Source organism: Pan troglodytes, chromosome 9 (assembly GCF_028858775.2).
Source record: "Pan troglodytes isolate AG18354 chromosome 9, NHGRI_mPanTro3-v2.0_pri, whole genome shotgun sequence".
In the NCBI taxonomy this organism is placed as follows: Eukaryota; Metazoa; Chordata; class Mammalia; order Primates; family Hominidae; genus Pan; species Pan troglodytes.
This window is the reverse complement of record NC_072407.2, coordinates 22,108,092-22,127,993: the sequence shown is the minus strand read 5'-3', so window position 1 is coordinate 22,127,993 and position 19,902 is coordinate 22,108,092. Positions and strand designations below refer to the sequence as shown.

Sequence of the window (19,902 nt, the reverse complement as noted above, 5' to 3'; positions counted from 1 at the left end):
TCAAAGCAATTTGGAGACTTCTTGTTCCAGATGCACCCCTTTGTTCGTTGCTCACATCAAGTGATATCTGACTGGTCTTTAAAGATCCAAATTTCACAATTTTGGATGAGCCTTGAGTGATCTGAAAATGTTAGATTTTTCTCTTTCATTGTTTGAACATGCTTTAATGTGGGTTGGCTATTTCTTTAGAGCAATTAAGGAAAAATGCCCAATTTCCCAGAACAACTCACAAAGTACTCATGGATTATTTCATTTTCTTAAGAAGTTGCCTACTTGCTAAAAGGTGTACCCTGAGCATTTGTGACTCCGAGGGAAACCAGGAACATCATGCTGCAGAAACCCTTTGGAGGAACGTGCCAACTGCTCCGTAACCATGAGCTGGCTCTCCTTTGATGGAGAGATTAATAGTTTCCATAATTATATCATCCTGGTTGTTCTGGGCCCGGAGTTTACTTAGACTTGAAAGAAATTGAAGTTAATTGAAAAAGAAAAAAAAATTCTTCCTGTCTTATTTCCCCTTTAAGCCTCTCATCTAGAGAAATAATGAGAAAGAGATTCAAGGATTTGTTGCCAATGGGAGCCAAAATGTTTCTTTTGAAATTGTAGATAAAAAGAACCAGAAGAAAGCAATTGGATGGTGGGGAGGGGGTAGTTATGGGAAAGGGGTTACAGCTCTGCCTAAATAATTCCAAACAACAGAAACACTGGGCAGTGGAGCCAGTGTACATGTGGCGGGTTGTCCCGGGGAGTGGACGTCGGTTCTGGAAACAAGTGCAGAAGGAGCAGAAGAGAAGTTTGGTAGTTGATGTGATTGTTAGCAGAAGAATTGGATTGGTCTACTGATTTTTATCTGTGTCTATGTCTAATACAGAGGAGCTACCATCAGCTTATTTGCCACATCGTAGAGTTTGGGAATACTTATCTTTGGTTAAAATCCATTTTTTCTTGCTCTAAAATTTGAGCTCAATTTTTTCTTTGTAAAGCCCCTATCATCACTCTTGACCAGTTCTCTCAAACTGCACTCCAGTAAGATTGCTATTGGACCTTGGAGAGTTTCAGTGGGCAGACGGTGTGGCCCTCCCTGGGAGAAATGGGATGTTAATAGAACATAGGTTCTATTGAGAGTGTCATGTCTTCAGTCAAAGATGAATTTCCAATATGTGATCACCAAGTGCTTTGTTGAAGCTTATTGAACCCGTAAGAGAGAAACTGAATTGTAGATTAACACTTCTCATTCATTTATTCATTCATTCCAAAGTATATTGTGATTTGAACTTATTGTGTGTTAAGCACTGTGCTCAGTTAGTGGGACTAAGGAGGTGACAATTCAAGATAGGAGAAAGACAAGGGGGCTAGTTAATAGCCGTTCATTCCGTCAGTTTCTGAAAGTTCAAGGTCCATCTCACTTCTCCTGAAGCTATGTACTTTCACTCTTCCAACTTCTATGCTAGTCGGAGATGTGGGGGTCTCTTGAGGATTACACAACTATAAGTGATGTATATATTTAGTGAGAGAATATCTCCCTGTAGTTTATATGCAGGCTCAACAGCACCCTTCCACCACTGCCCACCCTCCATGACAATTAAGGACAGCAGATAAATGCTTCCACCCACTCCTCTTTTGGGACTTAACAAGGAAATCACTCAGACCACTCTCATTCCAACCCAGGGCTTGGCCATATCTCACCTGTAGAGGGAGGTTCTGAATTTTAGCTTTCCTGTGATTCCTGAAGTTCCCATGCAATATCAATGCTGAGTTGAGAGCTAGTGGACATGCCAACACACCTGCATGGCAGGGAACGATTGTGCCACAGCAGAGACTAGAGGAATGATGTATATGTGAGAGGCTCAAAGGTTTGTTGCCAGTGGGAACTGTGATGAGGCCTACTCACTCAGGGAGTACTGTGGAGTCTTACCCAGGCCAAGAAAAACAAAATCCCTAAATTACATTAGCTTCACGACACAGCCTCACACAACAGTGAAGCAACCAGCATGTTGGAAACCAAGAGGCTAGAGTTGGAAAGAACATAATCCTCTCCACACCTACCATGAGGTCTCACAGGTGTACCTCTCTTTCATAAAGTTGGGCTCCGTCTTAAGAGGAAGCTATTTAAGCACTGAATCTTTTTTTTTTTTAATTAAAGACTGGGCAATTTTTTTTTTTTTTTTTAGACAGAGTCTCACTCTGTCACCCAGGCTAGAGTGCAGTGGCACAATCTCGGCTCACTGTAGCCTCGACCTCCCAGGTTCAAGCAATTCTCCCACCCCAGCCTCCCAAGTAGCTGGGATTAAAGGCACCCGCCACCATGCCCCACTAAAGACTGGGCAATTCTTAAAGGCTCTATTTAAGTTATTGGACCAGAGTAAATTGAAACTGAATTGGGTCTTCAGTTTGTTAATTTTCCTGCTACTAACAGATGGGGGCTCCAGAGAAATAGCAGATTTGTCACAGGCAAAATGAAGCTGTTACCTTTCTCTCTGCATCTGAGCAATAGTATGAGTTGAATTTTGAGACCTAGACCCTACAATATGGGAAGAGTAGGCGGAGATGAATTTGCTGAAGTTATGATAGGTAAGATAGATAAGGGAGATAAAATAAGAATCCTTAGAGACTTTTGGAATCCCTATAGTTAGATATACTCAATATTCTTCCACATACATGGATCCATTTTCAAGAAAACAAAGAGCAGGATGGTAGATAAAAAAGAGATTTCATTATATTTCAGTAGGCTTGCTGACTGACTTCTTTTATATCCAGAATCTACAGGGAGCACCTAATATGTATGGTGAAGCCATGAAGCATATCTATCCTGGGGTAAGCCTAAAGTATTCCTTTAAAATGCTGACACATCTAAAGAGAAAGACAGACTGGAATTCCACATCCAGTCTACAACCCATCTCCAATGTGAAACGGGAGACACTACTGAACATATTCATTTTTATATTCAGCAAGCGTTCGCTGATGGCCAGCTCCATGTCAGGCACAGCACTAAATGCTGGGGGATACAGTGCTTGACATAGGACAATTGCTCCACAAATGTTAGTTAAATAAGTGAATGAAAACTATGTTCCCTAGCTGGAGGCTGACTTACGTCAATAAGGCTTAACCCTTAAGGTAGTGGTTCCCAAACTTTCATGCAGATTGGAATCACCACAGGCCCTTTAAAAATGCCAGTGCCTGGTTTCTACCCCCAGACATTCTGATTCAATTGATATGGGGTGCGAACTGGGCACCAGGACTTTTTAAAAGCTCCCCAAGTGGTTCTATTGTATGGCAAAGTTTGGGAACCATGGGTTTAATGGCCCCTCACTTGGTCACGTGGTCTCCTTCCACGACTCTGGGAGGTGCCTAGCAATTTTGAATGTGAAATTTTATACTATTTTTATTGGACAAGGCCCCCAACTTGAATGATTTTCAGGTACCATAAAATCTGAATCTGCCCTTCCCCATCCTTGTGGTGGTCTTAGTCCAGTCAGCTGGTTGCTTATTGAGCACAAGCTTTTCAGAAGTGTAATTTGGCTGAAGATGCAGATTAGCAGCCATCTTATGGCTACCACCACATGACATGTCTCCCTTATGTTTTGGCCCATGACCTTAACAGGGATTTTTGCCGTGCTTTCAGAGAGAACTCCAGTGTGGAGTGGAAGCATTGGTTGCTACAAGTGCAAAGTTGTGTAGTTTTATCGAGGATTTTTTTTCTTTTTTGAGACAGAGTCTTGCTCTGTTGCCCAGGCTGGAGTGCAGTGGCATGATCTCAGCTCACTGCAGCCTCTGCACCCCAGACTCAAGTGATTCTCCCACCTCAGCCTCCCAAGTAGCTGGGACCACAGGCGTGCACCACCACACCTGGCTATTTTTTAGTATTTTCTTTTCCTTTTTTTCTCTTTTTTTTAGATGGAGTTTCACTCTTGTTGCCCAGGCTGGAGTGCAGTGGTGTGATCTTGGCTCCCTGCAACCTCCCACTCCCAGGTTCAAGCGATTCTCCTGCCGCAGCCTCCCAAGTAGCTGGGATTACAGGTGCCCACCACTACACCCGGCCAATTTTTGTATTTTTTAATAGAGACGGGGTTTCACCATGCTGGCCAGGCTAGTCTCGAACTCCTGACCTCAGGTGATCTGCCTGCCTCGGCCTCCCAAAGTGCTGGGATTACAGGCATGAGCCACTACTCCTGGCCTTTTTTTGTATTTTCTATAGAGACGGGGTTTCACCATGTTTGCCCAGGCTTGTCTCGAACTCCTGAGCTAAAGCAATCTGCCCGCCTTGGCTTCCCAAAATGCTGGAATTACAGGTGTGAGCCATCGTACCTGGCCTGAATTTTGTGTTATATTGATTGGGTTTCATGGTCAGCATAAAGTTTTTGCCTTCATAGCATTTCCAGCACAAGGGCTTTGCAAGAAACACACCATGGTCCTTTTCTGTGTCCCTGGAGTTCTCTACCTCACCATCCCCCTACCCTTCTTGGAAGAGTTGCCTGGTGACACTTATGAGGCTGATTCAAAGCTCTACAAAATTTATGCAATGATTTTATTACAGAGGCAAACAATACTGATTTCTGCTGTACACGTGGGCTGGTTGGCAGAGGATGGTCACATGCGCGACTTCCTCTTCTGTGCTTTTGGCCAGGTGCGCACCTGGGAATGTGTCTTTGTGACTCACTGGAGTGAACATGCACACAGCCTGAAGGGGAGAGAATGGAGCTTGCTGTGCAGGAGCTGAGGCCAGGCTCTCAGCGTCGTTTGGAAGTGGCTCTGAACTTGCTAAGTGGCTGTCTGCATTGTATTTACTCATATCATCTACAAAGTAGAGGCTGCTCTGGGGTTCTCTGAGGCTTCTTTTTCCTGGCCAGGCTTGTTGTGAGTCCTGGCTCCTTTGGTATATCAAACACTTCCTCAGCAGGTTACATCCACGTCATGTGTGCATCTGATTATCAGCGGCTTTGTTGCCCACTGAGGAAAATGGACCCTCCCTCTCCAAGTGACCAACAAAGGCAGTTTAAGGTCATGCTGCTGCTCTCTGTAGGGTGGGGCTTGGGCCTTTTTGATTACCTTCTGCCGCAATGGAGCCTGTAAAATCTTCTAATATCTGGCACCCATGAGGAGTTGCCCCTGATTAGCCTCTTCCAGGGTGGAGTATGGGGCATTTATGCTATGTAGATAGGATTTTCCCAAAGATGAGAGGAAACTCTCTCCTTCTGTCCATTTGGAACTCCAGGAATGGCAGTCCTTGTCTCTCCACATGGTGTATTTTGTTCTCTTAACTCTCCCAGATGGTCACATTTGGATTCTCTCAGAATCTTCCTGATTTCCGTGAAAGCTCGGTCACAGTACCTTAAGCTCAGTTGGAGAAACAAAGAAGGGAGGTTAATCATCACGTTTGCTCATTTCCCCTGAGGTAGACTTATCATACCCTTTCATAAAAGCTTCAGAGGTCATTAATTTGACAAATGGTACTGGCTTTACTTTCTGCAGCCTCAACAAATGCTGTTTAACTTGTTGGAGAAAAGGCTAGTGGCACTGTATGAGCAGGGCGATAATGCCTCTTTGAACAACACAAAGCAAACATTAAGACAGCAGACATTGAGGGAAATCAAGTGTGCCCAAGTAACGGGGCCAATTTCCCTAAGCACAGTTGATTCTCATGCTATAAGATAGTTTTCCTCACCCCAAAATCTGAGTAGCCAGCACTTCCTAATGATTCAGACCATTCTGTGTTTCCATATTAATGGCATTTTTGCACAGTTTGCATTATTAACTTGAGCAGGAATGCTGCATGGTACAACTCCGGGGGGCACAATTCACGCTGTCTTTAATGTAAATCACGAGTCCTAGTCTTAGAATGTCTTGGCTCTTCCAGATGGTATTGAGTGCTTTCATAATTATCACTAAAGGATTGGGAGGTTTCTATATGATTCAGAACCCAAACTTAATGAAGTCTTAAAAACCTGAAGGAACTGAAAAATGAAATATATCTTTGGGTTCCTCAATCTACTTTTTGAAATGTTGTGGTACATTGAGGTAAAATGTTTCCAAGGATAAGTGAGGCCTTAGGTTCTGTTCCCCCTCTGCCACTTACTATGTGACTTTTGGCAGCTGTAATGCACAGCAAATGAAAGGCTTTGTCATGATCGATACTTGTTGGGCCATTTTGCTCAGTGTGTTTGAAATGGCCACAAGCCAACACTTCATGAGGCAATGTGTTGAAGCAGAGAAGTTCAAGTGATAAACGGGGTTTCCAATTGTAATTTTAAAAAGTGTAATTGAGAATTGAAGGAGACTTGGAATGAAATTTGTGTAATGCTGTGTGTAAACAGGCTTGTACACCACTCTTCCCGTAAAGCCATTTGGGTGTCATCTGATATGAAAGCTCACTGAAGATGTCATGTTGTGAAGATTACTATGCTTTTTGCAGGGAGATTTAGTAGATCTGGATCTTGAGGACTCAAGAGATTATGTCCCGGCCTAACCTCTCTCTTCCATCCCTTTGCCTCATCAAATTAATTTCAATTTGAACATGGATAGAATGCCATATGGCTTCTAACATCTGAGGTCTTAAAGAAGCAGCCTGTTTCACACGCGTGGAGGCATAAATGGAGCTTTGACCTTCATGATTAAGGATTACAGACAGCATTTTGTTTTTATTATCATGTCTTGCATTTCTCTCACATCTCACATAGACTTGCTTTTTTCTTTTTGTGTTTGAGACGGAGTCTCAATCTGTTGCCCGGGCTGGAGTGCAGTGCACGATCTCCACTCACTGCAACCTCCGCCTCATGGGCTTAAGTGATTTTCGTGCCTCATCCTTCCAAGTAGCTGGGACTAAAGGTGCCCGCCACCACGCCCAGCTTCATTTTTGTATTCATATATTCCTTCTCAACAAGCATGTATTGGATAATTACTTATTAACAGCCTTCTCTGTAATAGGCACTGTGCTGGATCCTGCCCTAGAGGTGAAAGGCACAGTTCCTGCCCTGAAAGAGTTTATGGCCAAGGAGAGAAACAAAGGAACAAATATTTACAATGCCATAGACAGAAGTAAGCTTAGGGAGCATTCCCATGGCAACTGTGGTTTCTGGAAAATGGTTGTCGCTTGTTACAGGGATCTCCTTCAAGTAAATGATAAAATCTAAGCTAAACATGTACATATTCATTCACTGGAGTTCAAATCACGTTTCCTCTTAGAAAAGGTAGCATGATGAGTAAAACCACACAGAGCTGAGAGACAGAGCAGGTGGTTTCTAGTTCATGTTATGCCATTTACAAGCCGTGTAACTTTAGATAAGTCACCGAACCATCTGAGTCTCAGTTACTTTAATGACCAAAGTAAACAATATAAATAAAAGTACTTTGTAAAATGTAAAGCACTATATAAATTTTAGAGATTGATATCAGAAAAACCTTTAGTTTGCTGCATGCACACAATATATAGCTGAAGAATAGTAAGCACAACTTTTACCCTGGGCCTAATTTTTCCCTGAAGAAAAATTGCCCTAATCTTTCTTAACCATACACTTAAATCACATTGTGATGTCCAAAACTATTCTTTTTACCTAAATCTCCAGTCACAAGACAATTAGCAAGCATTTTAAACTCTCAGTTGTATATTAGCATGGTATTAAAATCTCTATAGATCAGCCTAAGAATAATTTTTCAGAGAATGATTTTTCCTGAGGTGTGCAAAGTGTAGCAAGGCTACACTTTGCTTTGATTTCACTGCACACAAAAAAGGAAAGTTCTTCTCTACGCTTTCCATACACCACGTACCCACATTTGATTTACTTTTTAAATGACTCAACACCAACAATTCAATATGACTTTTGCTATCTTAGAAGTATAACATCTTGGGATTATAACTTTCAAAAAGTAACTGCACAGATCAGGAATGCTCATGTTACTTTCCAAACCCTGGTAAGATATTTGTATAAGGATTGGGGGTTAAAACATGTATTAAAATAAATGTTCCTCTCTGCAATATTATTCTTTGTTGAAATTTATTGAAGCACCATAAAGAAAGGGAAGAGGAAGGAAATTTGCAGTTACCGAGTACTTATTGTGTGCTAGGACCTGATCTAGGGAATTTACATACATATATTATCTTATTAACACAATTCTCACGAGGGAGATAATATCATCTCTATCTTTTCTGGATGAAGAAAGGTTCAGAGAAGTTAAAAAATTTGTTGATGTTCACACAGGCAGTAAGTGGAAGTGTTGAAATTTGAATTCATATTTGTCTGATTATAAAGTCCTCCCCCATTTTTACCTAAAAATGCTTCATTTTCTACATGTATAATACACGAACATTGAACTGCCATCAAATAAAATGCTGTACCAGTTTTACTTACCTTCCCAAGGCGAGCTATGAAATGGCAAAGACAGTAAGACTCTAGAATTGAAACACTTGGACATATGAGTATTTTGAAGTATACCCCTGCAGTCTTTCTGGAAAAAAATTATTCAAGGACTTTAAGAAAATAAAAAATATATTCATGGGATAGAAAATAAAAAACAGTAACTTATGGGTCAAAAACCTATGGCTTAACAAAAGAGGAGTCAAGCTTCAGGTAGGATGGTTCCAGATACCTAAGCAGTGCCTTAGGTCCTGGTTTCTCTTCATCTATCACTAGATACCACCTTGGCATCACCTTCAATAAGCCTTCTTCACTAGATGACTTCCATGAACTTCAGGCTTTTATCCCCCAGAGTTAAAGACAAGAGAGAGAAACTATCTTCTAAATTGCAAACAGAAGTCTTGGGCCTGATTCTTATTGGTCCAAATTACATCATGTGCTCATTACTGAACCAATTAATCCTCTCCTCAGCCAGTCCAGAGTCCTGCAACTGCCCCAGAACTCGGAGAGAGGGCAGGAGGAGTAGAAGTAGGTCCAACCAAAGCAAATGGACTGAGACTGAGAGAGGAGTGAGTCCCCAGAAGAAAACCAGAGTTTTTTCAACAGAAGAAAAGGGAATAGATGCAGAACATTAAAAACAGTAATGTCCGGTGACTGTGGTCAATAATAATTTAATTGTACATCTAAAAATAACTATAAGAGGCCGGGTGCAGTGACTATGGTCGAAAATAATTTAATTGTACATCTAAAAATAACTATAAGACGCTGGGCACAGTGACTGCGGTTAAAAATAATTTAATTGTACATCTAAAAATAACTATAAGAGGCCAGGTGCAGTGGCTCATGCCTGTAATCCTACCACTTTGGGAAGTTGAGGCAGGTTGATCACTTGAGGTCAGGAGTTCGAAACTAGCCTGGCCAACATTGTGAAACCCCGTCTCTACTAAAAATACAAAAAAATTAGCTGGGCATGGTGGCAGGCACCTGTAATCCCAGCTACTTGGGAGACTGAGGCAGGAGAATTGCTTGAACCCAGGAGGTGGAGGTTTCAGTGAGCCGAGATCGCACCATTGTACTCCAGCCTGGGCAACAGAGCAAGACTGTGTCTCAAAAAACAAACAAAACCTATAAGAGTATAATTGGATTGTTTGTAACACAAAGGATAAATGCTTGAGGGGATGGATATGCTATTTTCCACTATGTGATTATTACACATTGCATGTCTTATCAAAATATCTCATGTACTCCATAAATACATACACCTACTATATACCCACAAAAATTAAAAATTAAAAATTAAAAAAAAAAACCCAGTAATGCCTCTACAAACAATGAACAAATCAGGAAAATTGTTAATAAAGATTAAATAATCACTGATGATGTTAATGTAACATTTGATGCAATTGTTAAATGTTAATATACCAACAATTTGTAAATAAAATTCCAGATGTTTTTAACACATACTTGAGGCTCAGTAAATATTTGTTGAATGAACAAAAATGAGATATTGGAAGGTTTAGGGTGGAGGAGGCAAGGGAAAAGAGAAATAAGAGCATTCCAAATGCCTTGTCTTGTTAAGGAAAGAGGTTGTAGATACTGAGTAATCTTGGTGTTGATAGGAATATATACATTTAAATATGCTTGTTAATGATTCAAGGATAATCACTATTGAAATAGGCAAAAGATGTAGAATTTCTAAACCACTAGATTTTAAAAAAAGGATCAGAGAAAATTTGATCAAGCCAGCAAAGGTCAGATTGAGAAAGAAAAAGAAGGAAATCAAAATACATTTTAAGACTCAAAACACCAATGATATGAATGGGCTAGACTACATTATTAAAAAGTAAGTATTCTGTTTGGAGACAAAATCAGTTTTACATTTTTACAAGTGACAAACTTAAAACAACACACAATAAAGGCAGGGATAAATAAAAATTAAGTAATAACAAAATAGAAAGCAGGAATTGCAAAACAAAGAACAGAATCGGGAAAAACATTAAAGGGACATGGGATATTTTATAACTATAAATGATACAATTAATGAGATGTAACCATCATAAACTTTACAATAAACAATAGAGCAACTAAATATGTTAAGCAAATTTTGTTAGACATACCAAGAGTAATTCTTTTAAAAATTGTAGGAAAGTTAAACTCATCTCTCAGAAATGGGAAAGTAAGTAAAAGAAAAATAATAGTAAGGACATAGAGGATATGAATAACGACATTTTACAATGTTGATTTTATATATTTGTTTTTTTTATTATTATACCTTAAGTTTTAGGGTACATGTGCACAATGTGCAGGTTAGTTACATATGTATACATGTGCCATGCTGGTGTGCTGCACCCATTAACTCATCATTTAGCATTAGGTATATCTCCCAATGCTATCCCTCCCCTCTCCCCCACCCCACAACAGTCCCCAGAGTGTGATGTTCCCCTTCCTGTGTCCGTGTGTTCTCATTGTTCAATTCCCACCTATGAGTGAGAATATGCGGTGTTTGGTTTTTTGTCTTAGCTATAGTTTGCTGAGAATGATGGTTTCCAGCTTCATCCATGTCCCTGCAAAGGACATGAACTCATCATTTTTTATGGCTGCATAGTATTCCATGGTGCATATGTGCCACATTTTCTTAATCCAGTCTATCATTGTTGGAAATTTGGCTTGGTTCCAAGTCTTTGTTATTGTGAATAGTGCTGCAATAAACATACGTGTGCATGTGTCTTTATAGCAGCATGTTTTATAATCCTTTGGGTATATACCCAGTAATGGGATGGCTGGGTCAAATGGTATTTCTAGTTCTAGATCCCTGAGGAATCGCCACACTGACTTCCACAAGGGTTGAACTAGTTTACACTCCCACCAACAGTGTAAAGGTGTTCCTATTTCTCCACATCCTCTCCAGCACCTGTTGTTTCCTGACTTTTTAATGATTGCCATTCTAACTGGTGTGAGATGGTATCTCACTGTGGTTTTGATTTGCATTTCTCTGATGGCCAGTGATGGTGAGCATTTTTTCATGTGTTTTTTGGCTGCATGAATGTCTTCTTTTGAGAAGTGTCTGTTCATGTCCTTTGCCCACTTTTCGATGGGGTTGTTTGTTTTTTTCTTGTAAATTTGTTTGAGTTCATTGTAGATTCTGGATATTAGCCCTTTGTCGGATGAGTAGGTTGCAAAAATTTTCTCCCGTTTTGTAGGTTGCCTGTTCACTCTGATGGTAGTTTCTTGATGAACACTGATGCAAAAATCCTCAATAAAATACTGGCAAACCGAATCCAGCAGCACATCAAAAAGTCTACCCACCATGATCAAGTGGGCTTCATCCCTGGGATGCAAGGCTGGTTCAATATACACAAATCAATAAATGTAATCCAGCATATAAACAGAACAAAAGACAAAAACCACATGATTATCTCAATAGATGCAGAAAAGGCCTTTGACAAAATTCAACAACCTTCATGCTAAAAACTCTCAATAAATTAGGTATTGATGGGACGTATCTCAAAATACTAAGAGCTATCTATGACAAACCCACAGCCAATATCATACTGAATGGGCAAAAACTGGAAGCATTCCCTTTGAAAACTGGCACGAGACAAGGATGCTCTCTCTCACAACTCCTATTCAACATAGTGTTGGAAGTTCTGGCCAGGGCAATTAGGCAGGAGAAGGAAATAAAGGGTATTCAATTAGGAAAAGAGGAAGTCAAATTGTCCCTGTTTGCAGATGACATGATTGTATGTCTAGAAAACCCCATTGCCTTAGCCCAAAATCTCCTTAAGCTGATAAGCAACTTCAGCAAAGTCTCAGGATACAAAATCAATGTACAAAAATCACAAGCATTCTTATACACCAATAACAGACAAACAGAGAGCCAAATCATGAGTGAACTCCCATTCACAATTGCTTCAAAGAGAATAAAATACCTAGGAATCCAACTTACAAGGGACGTGAAGGACCTCTTCAAGGAGAACTACAAACCACTGCTCAATGAAATAAAAGAGGATACAAACAAATGGAAGAACATTCCATGCTCATGGGTAGGAAGAATCAATATCATGAAAATGGCCACACTGCCCAAGGTAATTTATAGATTCAATGCCATCCCCATCAAGCTACCAATGACTTTCTTCACAGAATTGGAAAAAACTACTTTAAAGTTCATATGGAACCAAAAAAGAGCCCGCATTGCCAAGTCAATCCTAAGCCAAAAGAACAAAGCTGGCGGCATCACACTACCTGACTTCAAACTATACTACAAAGCCTTGTAACCTACTACAAACCCAGTAACCAAAAGAGCATGGTACTGGTACCAAAACAGAGATATAGATCAATGGAACAGAACAGAGCCCTCAGAAATAACGCCGCATATCTACAACTATCTGATCTTTGACAAACCTGAGAAAAACAAGCAATGGGGAAAGGATTCCCTATTTAATAAATGGTGCTGGGAAAACTGGCTAGCCATATGTAGAAAGCTGAAACTGGATCCCTTCCTTACACCTTATACAAAAATTAATTCAAGGTGGATTAAAGACTTAAACGTTAGACCTAACACCATAAAAACCCTAGAAGAAAACCTAGGCATTACCATTCAGGACATAGGCATGGGCAAGGACTTCATGTCTAAAACACCAAAAGCAATGGCAACAAAAGCCAAAATTGACAAATGGGATCTAATTAAACTAAAGAGCTTCTGCACAGCAAAAGATTTTATATATTTGTTTTTAAAAATCAAATCTAGCACTTACTGTGTGCCAAGCAGTGTTTTGAATACTTTATAAATATGAACTCATTTAATCCTCATAATAATCCTATGAGACAGAAATTTTACAGATTGAGAAATCAAGGCATGGAAAAATTAAATAACTTGCTTGAAGTCACACAGCCAAGTGAATGGCAGGACTGCATTTGGCTCCACAGTTCATGCTCTTAATTCCTATACATTAAGTGCACACATATATTGACCTTTGTACTCTATGGTAAAGACTATTTGGGCTCTCCATATTTGGTTTTTATCTTCCTCTTGAGCTAATGGGAAGACTATGTTTAACAACCCTCTTGTAGTAGGGAAGGGTGAAGTGTTCAGTGATAGCCAATGAGTTAAATGACAAAGCATTTAAAAGCTGGTATTTCATCTCAAAACTCTCTTCTTTCTTGGTGACAGCCATGGATTAAGATGGCAGAGCCACAAGATGGAAATTACCTGAATCTCTGAGTAACCACACAGAGAACCACATGGAGAGGAGCTGCCCTGGAGAGTCCCCCAATGTATGTTGAACTTAGAGTGAAAGTGAAGTAAGCCTTTATTGTGTTAACACAATAAAGGGATAATTTGTCATTGCAGGTGTGTTTGCTCTATCCTGACTGTTACATACCCCAAAATGGAAATGTTACATTATTTTCAAATTAAATGGAACATCCATAAAATTAGATGATGTGATAAGTCACAAAGAACATTTTCTTAAGTCCCCGGAAGTAGAAATCATACTGGCACATTCTCAGACTCTTGCGTAATAAAGAAAACAATTTTTTTAGGGAAAACTAAACATAACCAAAAGAAAATTTTAAAATAGTGGATAATTTTCTAGGAAAATATTAAATACTAAAACCAAGAAGAGGCAGAAAACCTTTAAAAACTAATATTCACGTTGAAAACGTAGTAAAAGAACTACTTCCATCTGTACTTCAAAGCAACAGAAAATAGTGGGAAATGGATGAATTCTATAGAGATAACAAAATTGTTAACAAAACTGGTAAAAACAGTCACACACACACAAAGCAAAACTGCAGACCAATCTCATCTATTAGTGTTGATGCAAAAATTCCAGACAAAATACAAACAAATAAAATTAACTATATTAAAAGATGGATAAAAATATACATTAAAAAACATCATGACCAAGATGAGTCTATTCCAGGAATGGCAAGTATGGCTTCACATTAGGAAATATTTAATGTAATTCACTACATAATAGACTAAAGAAATAATTATGTGATCATTTCAGTAAATGTTCACAACTCATTTGATAAAATTTAACATTTATTTCTGAGAAAAAGTCCTTTATAGTCTAAATAGAAGAAAATTTTATTAACATGATACTTATAGCAGATGTTCTTCTTTTCTTTTTTGAGGCAGGGTCTTGCTCTGTCACCCAGGCTGAAGAGCAATGGCACGATCATGGCTCACTGCAGCCTCAGCCTCCTGGACCCAAGAAATCCTCCTGCCTCAGCCTCCCAAGGAGCTGTGAGTACAGGCATGCACTACCATGTCCAGCCTTTTTTTTTTTTTAATTTTTAGTAGAGATGAAGTCTTGCTATGTTGCTCAGCCTGGTCTCCAACTCCTGACCTCAAAGACTCCTCCCACCTTGGCTTCCCAGAGTGTTGGGATTACAGGTATGATTCATTGCACTTGGTCTCTGACATGATTTTTTTTTTTGAGACGGAGTCTTGCTGTGTTGCCCAGGCTGGACTGCAATGGCGCGATCTCAGTCATTGCAGCATCCATCTCCCGCATTCAAGAGATTCTCCTGCCTTAGCCTCCCAGGTAGCTGGTGCCCACCACCACGACTGGCTAATTTTTGTATTTTTAGTAGAGATGGGGTTTCACCCTGTTGTCCAGGATGATCTCAATCTCTTGACCTCATGATCCACCCGCCTCAGCCTCCAGAAGTGCTGGTATTACAGGGATGAGCCACTGCGCCCGGCTGAAAAGTGCCATTATTTTTTTTCAAGTGCATTTTCAGATGATATGATTATATACATGGGAAGTCAAGAGACTTACCTGACAGGCCTAATAGAACCAATGAGTTCAGCAAGATGAACTTTGCTCCTACAATCACTCTCTTACTTTCCTTAATTATTTCTTCTGCCCTACTAGAACATTCTCTCTCTAGATTGCTTATCTTAAAAAAACAAAAACAAACCAAAAACCCCTCCCTTTACCTCGCATTTCTCTTCATTTTTCTGCTCCCCTTTACGATGAAACTCCCAAAGGAGCTCTGTGACCTAATCTCGTCTCTGCCCCTGTACACTGGATTCCCTCTGCCCTACACCACTTAAAGTGCTCATCAGGGATCCCAGTGCTCTCTCCAATGCTGAATCTATTGGTTACACCTCTGTCCTCAACTTGAAGTAGCATTCAAGGTAACTGACGAATCCTTCCTTCTTAAAACACTTTCTCCTCTTGGCTTCTGTAACATTACAGTCACCTTAGTTTTCTCCCTCCTTGGTGTCCACTCCTTCACATCTCCTTTTCTGCCTTCTGCTCCCTCTTCTGAACCTCTGAACCTTGATGTGCTCCGGGGTCCAGTACTGGCCTCTTTCTTGTCTCTCTGTATATTCTCTCCCTAGGAAATTTCATCCAGTCCTATATATATATATATATATATATATGTATATATGAAATTTCCTCCAGTATATATATATATATGTATATATATATGAAATTTCATCCAGTCCTATATATATATATATAAAAATTTCATATATATATATATGAAATTTCCTAGCGAGAGAATATACAGAGAGACAAGAAAGAGGCCAGTACTGGACCCCGGAGCACATCAAGGTTCAGAGGTTCAGAAAAGGGAGCAGAACCATAAAAAATATATATATATATAAAATATAAATATATAAATATATATTAAATATATATAAATATATAAATATATAATATGTACGTACATATTATATATTTATATATTAAATATATATTAAATATATAATATGTACGTACATATTATATATTTATATATTAAAATATAATATGTACGTACATGTTATATATTTATATATTAAATATATAATATGTAAGTATATGTTATATATTTATATATTACTATATAATTAAATATATTTAAAATATAATAGATATACATTTTAAATATATATTATATATTATATTTTAAATATATATATTATATATAATATATTTTATATATGTATATAAATATATATTATATATTTTATGTATATAAATATATATTATATATTTTATGTATATAAATATATATTATATATTTTATGTATATAAATATATATTATATATTTTATATATATAAAATATATAATATATATTTTTTGAGACAGGGACTAGCTCTGTCACCCAGGTTGGGGTGTAGTGGCATAATCATGGCTAACTGCAGCCTCAAACTCCTGGGCTCAAGTGATCTTCCCACCTCAGCCTCCAGAGCACCTGGGACTACCATGCCCCTCCTAACTTTTTAAAATTTTTTGTAGAGACAGGGTCTCACTTTGTTGCCTAGTCTGGTCTCGAACTTCTGGGCTCAACCAATCCTCCCACCTCAGCCTCCCAAAGTGCTGGGATTACGGGCATGAGCCACCCCACCCGGCCTATGTACTATCTTTATATATGATCATTATGCCAGTGGCCTCTACATTTATATCTGTGGCCTGTTTCTGAATTTTAGACTTCCATTTAATACCTACATGACATCTTCATTTGGATAGCTAGGAGGCATCTCAAATCTAACAAGTCCAAAACAAACTTGATTTTCTCCTCCTTGAAAAGCCTGCTCTTCTTCTTCCCAGTCCTCATCTTTGTAAGTGGAACTGCAACCTACCCAATTGCCAAAAAAGCCTAGGAGTCATTCTTGACCCCTTTTCCCTTACCACCCCTCTATCCTGCCATCAGCTGATCCTAGTGACTCCATCTGCCAAGCATGTGCTCTGTTAGTTCTCCATTCTCCTCATCTCCACTCTACACTTGATCTTAGCCAAAAGGCTGAGAAGTGACTCCTCATCTCCACTCTACACCACACCCATGACTGTATCTCAGCTGGACCCCTTCAATAGCCTTTCAACCCATCTCCCTGCTTCCACCCTTACTCCTTGCCTCACAACTAATCTCCATCTGTCTGGCTTAGAACTTGGAAGAAAGAGAAGGATGTGATTTTGGGACTCCCTTGAACTCCAGCCTAAAAGTTTGATTTGACTTTATAAAAACAAATTTAAAAAGTTTTGAGATACAAGACATCTGAAATTATATGAAAGACAAATGAAAGGCTTGGATGACAGCACTGCATATTGCAGACCATTAATATCAATAATATTTAGGGAGCTCCTACTTATCAATAAGAAAAAATAACCTCATTGAAAATGAGCAGTGAAATAAGTTCACATGTGAACAAATGTCTGAAAAGATGCTTGGCTTTGCTAATAATTAGAAAAATGCTAATTGAAAAATTAGATATTTATTTGTGCTATTGAGATTATCAAACATTAAGGCAATTAAGAACCTCCTCTGTTGAGAAGGATGAGGATGTTGTTTTATTTTCTTTTGAATAGGAATGTAAGTTGGTATAATCTTTTTGGAAGGCAATATGGCAGTACTCCACACCTGGGATTCAGTTCTACAGAAAGGCTAGAATGGATGCATGCACACACACCTATCTGAACATAGGTGCTATCATTAATTTGTCCCGAATGCAACTAATATTTATTGAGAAACTATTATGTGCCTATGTGCTGGGCACTGGGCTAGCCAATGAAGATTCAAAAAGAAAAAAAAAGGTAAAAGAAGAAAACAGTCACTTTTTTTGCCTATGGGGGATACAAGTGAACACATGACATGACCGTATAATAACAGTTGTTACACGTTCTCTGAAGTAAAAGAGCAGAGTGTAAAAAGAAAATGAAGAACTTACACTGAGAGACTATTTACTTCAGGGAAGGAATTGACCCTAAGTGAAAACCTAAAGGATGAGAAAGGGGTTAACCAGGTAAAGAGGGAGGGGTCAGGGTGTGGGAGTGAGGACCTTCAGCTTTAAGCACCTAGGAAGGCCCTAACTAAGGTGGGAAGGGGTGTGGATTAGAGGACTGGAACACAGAGCACTCCAATGAAATGCAGTGAGGGATGGGAGAGCGATTGGATAAGAGGCCAGAGAGGTGCTTAGGGGCTAGATGTGGGGCCTTTACAGAGAACATGGGAAGGGTTTTAAATATCATCCCGTGAATAATAGGCCAGTGCGTAGTTTTAATTAGAGTAGCGACATGATTTTGTGTTGCATTTTTTAAACAGGGCAAAAATTATTGTCTAGTCTCTACACAACAGTTTTGGGCATATTTTAAAAATGAGAATGGGTAGGAGGAGGTTGATTAAAAGGGAAAAGAAAAAAACCAGTGAGGAGATAATTGCAGAATTTCAGTGGCAGAAGAGATGGAGAGATGTGGATGGATGCAAGTATATATTGGAGGTAGAAAAGACCAAATGTGCTAATTGATGGGATGAAGGAGATGAGAGAGAAGCATATGCAGGAAGGAAGAAGGACTTCGAAGGCAGGGAGATCAAATTTACTTTTATTTATTGAGATGAAATTCACATAACCTAAAATTAGTCATTTTAAAGTGAACATCTTAGTGGCATTCAGTATATTCGTAATGTTGCACAACCACTACCTCTATCTAGTTCCAAAACACTTCTGTCATTCCAAAGTAAAGCCCCTTTTACCCATGAAGCAGTCACTCCTCACTCTCCCACTCCCTCACACCCTGCCTTGGGCAACCACTGCATTGTATTCTGTTTCTATAGATTTACCTATTCTGCATATTTCATATAAATGGAATCATAGGACATGCAACCTTTATTTCTGGCTTCTTTCACGTTGTGTAATGTTTTCCATCCATGTTGCAGCATGTATCAGTGTTTCATTCTTTTTATAAGGAATAATACTATTCAATTGTATGTGTATACCACAGATTGTTTACCTCACTTATCCATTGATGGACATTTGAATTATTTCCATCTTTTGGCTGCTGTGGATAGTGCTGCTGTGAACATTCTCATACAAGGATTTGTTCGAGTTCCTCTTTTCAGTCTTTTGTGTGCATACCTAGGAGTGGAAGTGCCAGGTCATATGTTAATTCTGTGTTTAACTTTTTGAGGAACCAACAAAATTTTTCCCACAGTGGCTGAGCCATTTTATCTTCCCACCAGCAAGATAGGATCCAATTTCTCCCAGTTCTCACCAACACCTATTCTTTTCCTAAGTTTACTTTAGAACATGTGAAGATGCCAATGTATCATGTATACAAGGTAAATTATTGGATATAAAGGTCTAGAGTTCAGAAGGGAGATCTGAGTTTGAAACACACATTTTGGAGTTGTTCGCATAACAAGGGTACAGGAAAGGAGGTGCAATTGACAAGGAAGAGGGTATAGACTGGAAAGAGAAGAGGGCCCAAATCCTCACCCAGCCAGAGGAACCCTGAATACCTGGAGGGAAGAGAAAGAGGAAATCCTAAATGAAGATCGAAGAGGATCAATCCAAAGGTTCCACCAAATGAGAAACTGAGAGGTTGGAATGTGTCCCCTCTCAAATATGTTCTGCTGGAGATCTGGGGAGTGCAGCGAGGTGTCCTTTACCATCAGTGCAGTGAGCACTTTCAGTTTCTCAAAAGCCCCATCTCCAGGTCAGAGAACTCCTTCACCATAGGTTCCACAGATCAAAATGATAGGACACACATAAGGAGAAAGACCATTTCCCATCTAAATACTGCCCAAAGTGTCTAGTTTCAGTGCCTCTCTGT

At 39.2% G+C, this 19,902-nt stretch overlaps 1 protein-coding gene across 3 annotated transcripts in view; it reads left to right on the top strand.

Moving 5' to 3' along the window:
• The window catches only part of SAAL1 (serum amyloid A like 1), a 50,358-nt gene extending 35,760 nt beyond the window's left edge, over positions 1 to 14,598 (top strand). For 2 of the 3 annotated variants that reach the window (XR_010147501.1, XR_010147499.1), the window contains exons 14-15: positions 13,519 to 13,622; positions 14,491 to 14,598. The gene's annotated coding sequence lies outside the window, so the exon portion shown is untranslated. Of the gene's footprint in view, positions 1 to 13,518; positions 13,623 to 14,486 lie in introns of all 3 variants that reach the window. The other variant, XR_010147500.1, reaches the window with a different exon arrangement.
• The last annotated feature ends 5,304 nt before the right edge of the window (positions 14,599 to 19,902 follow it).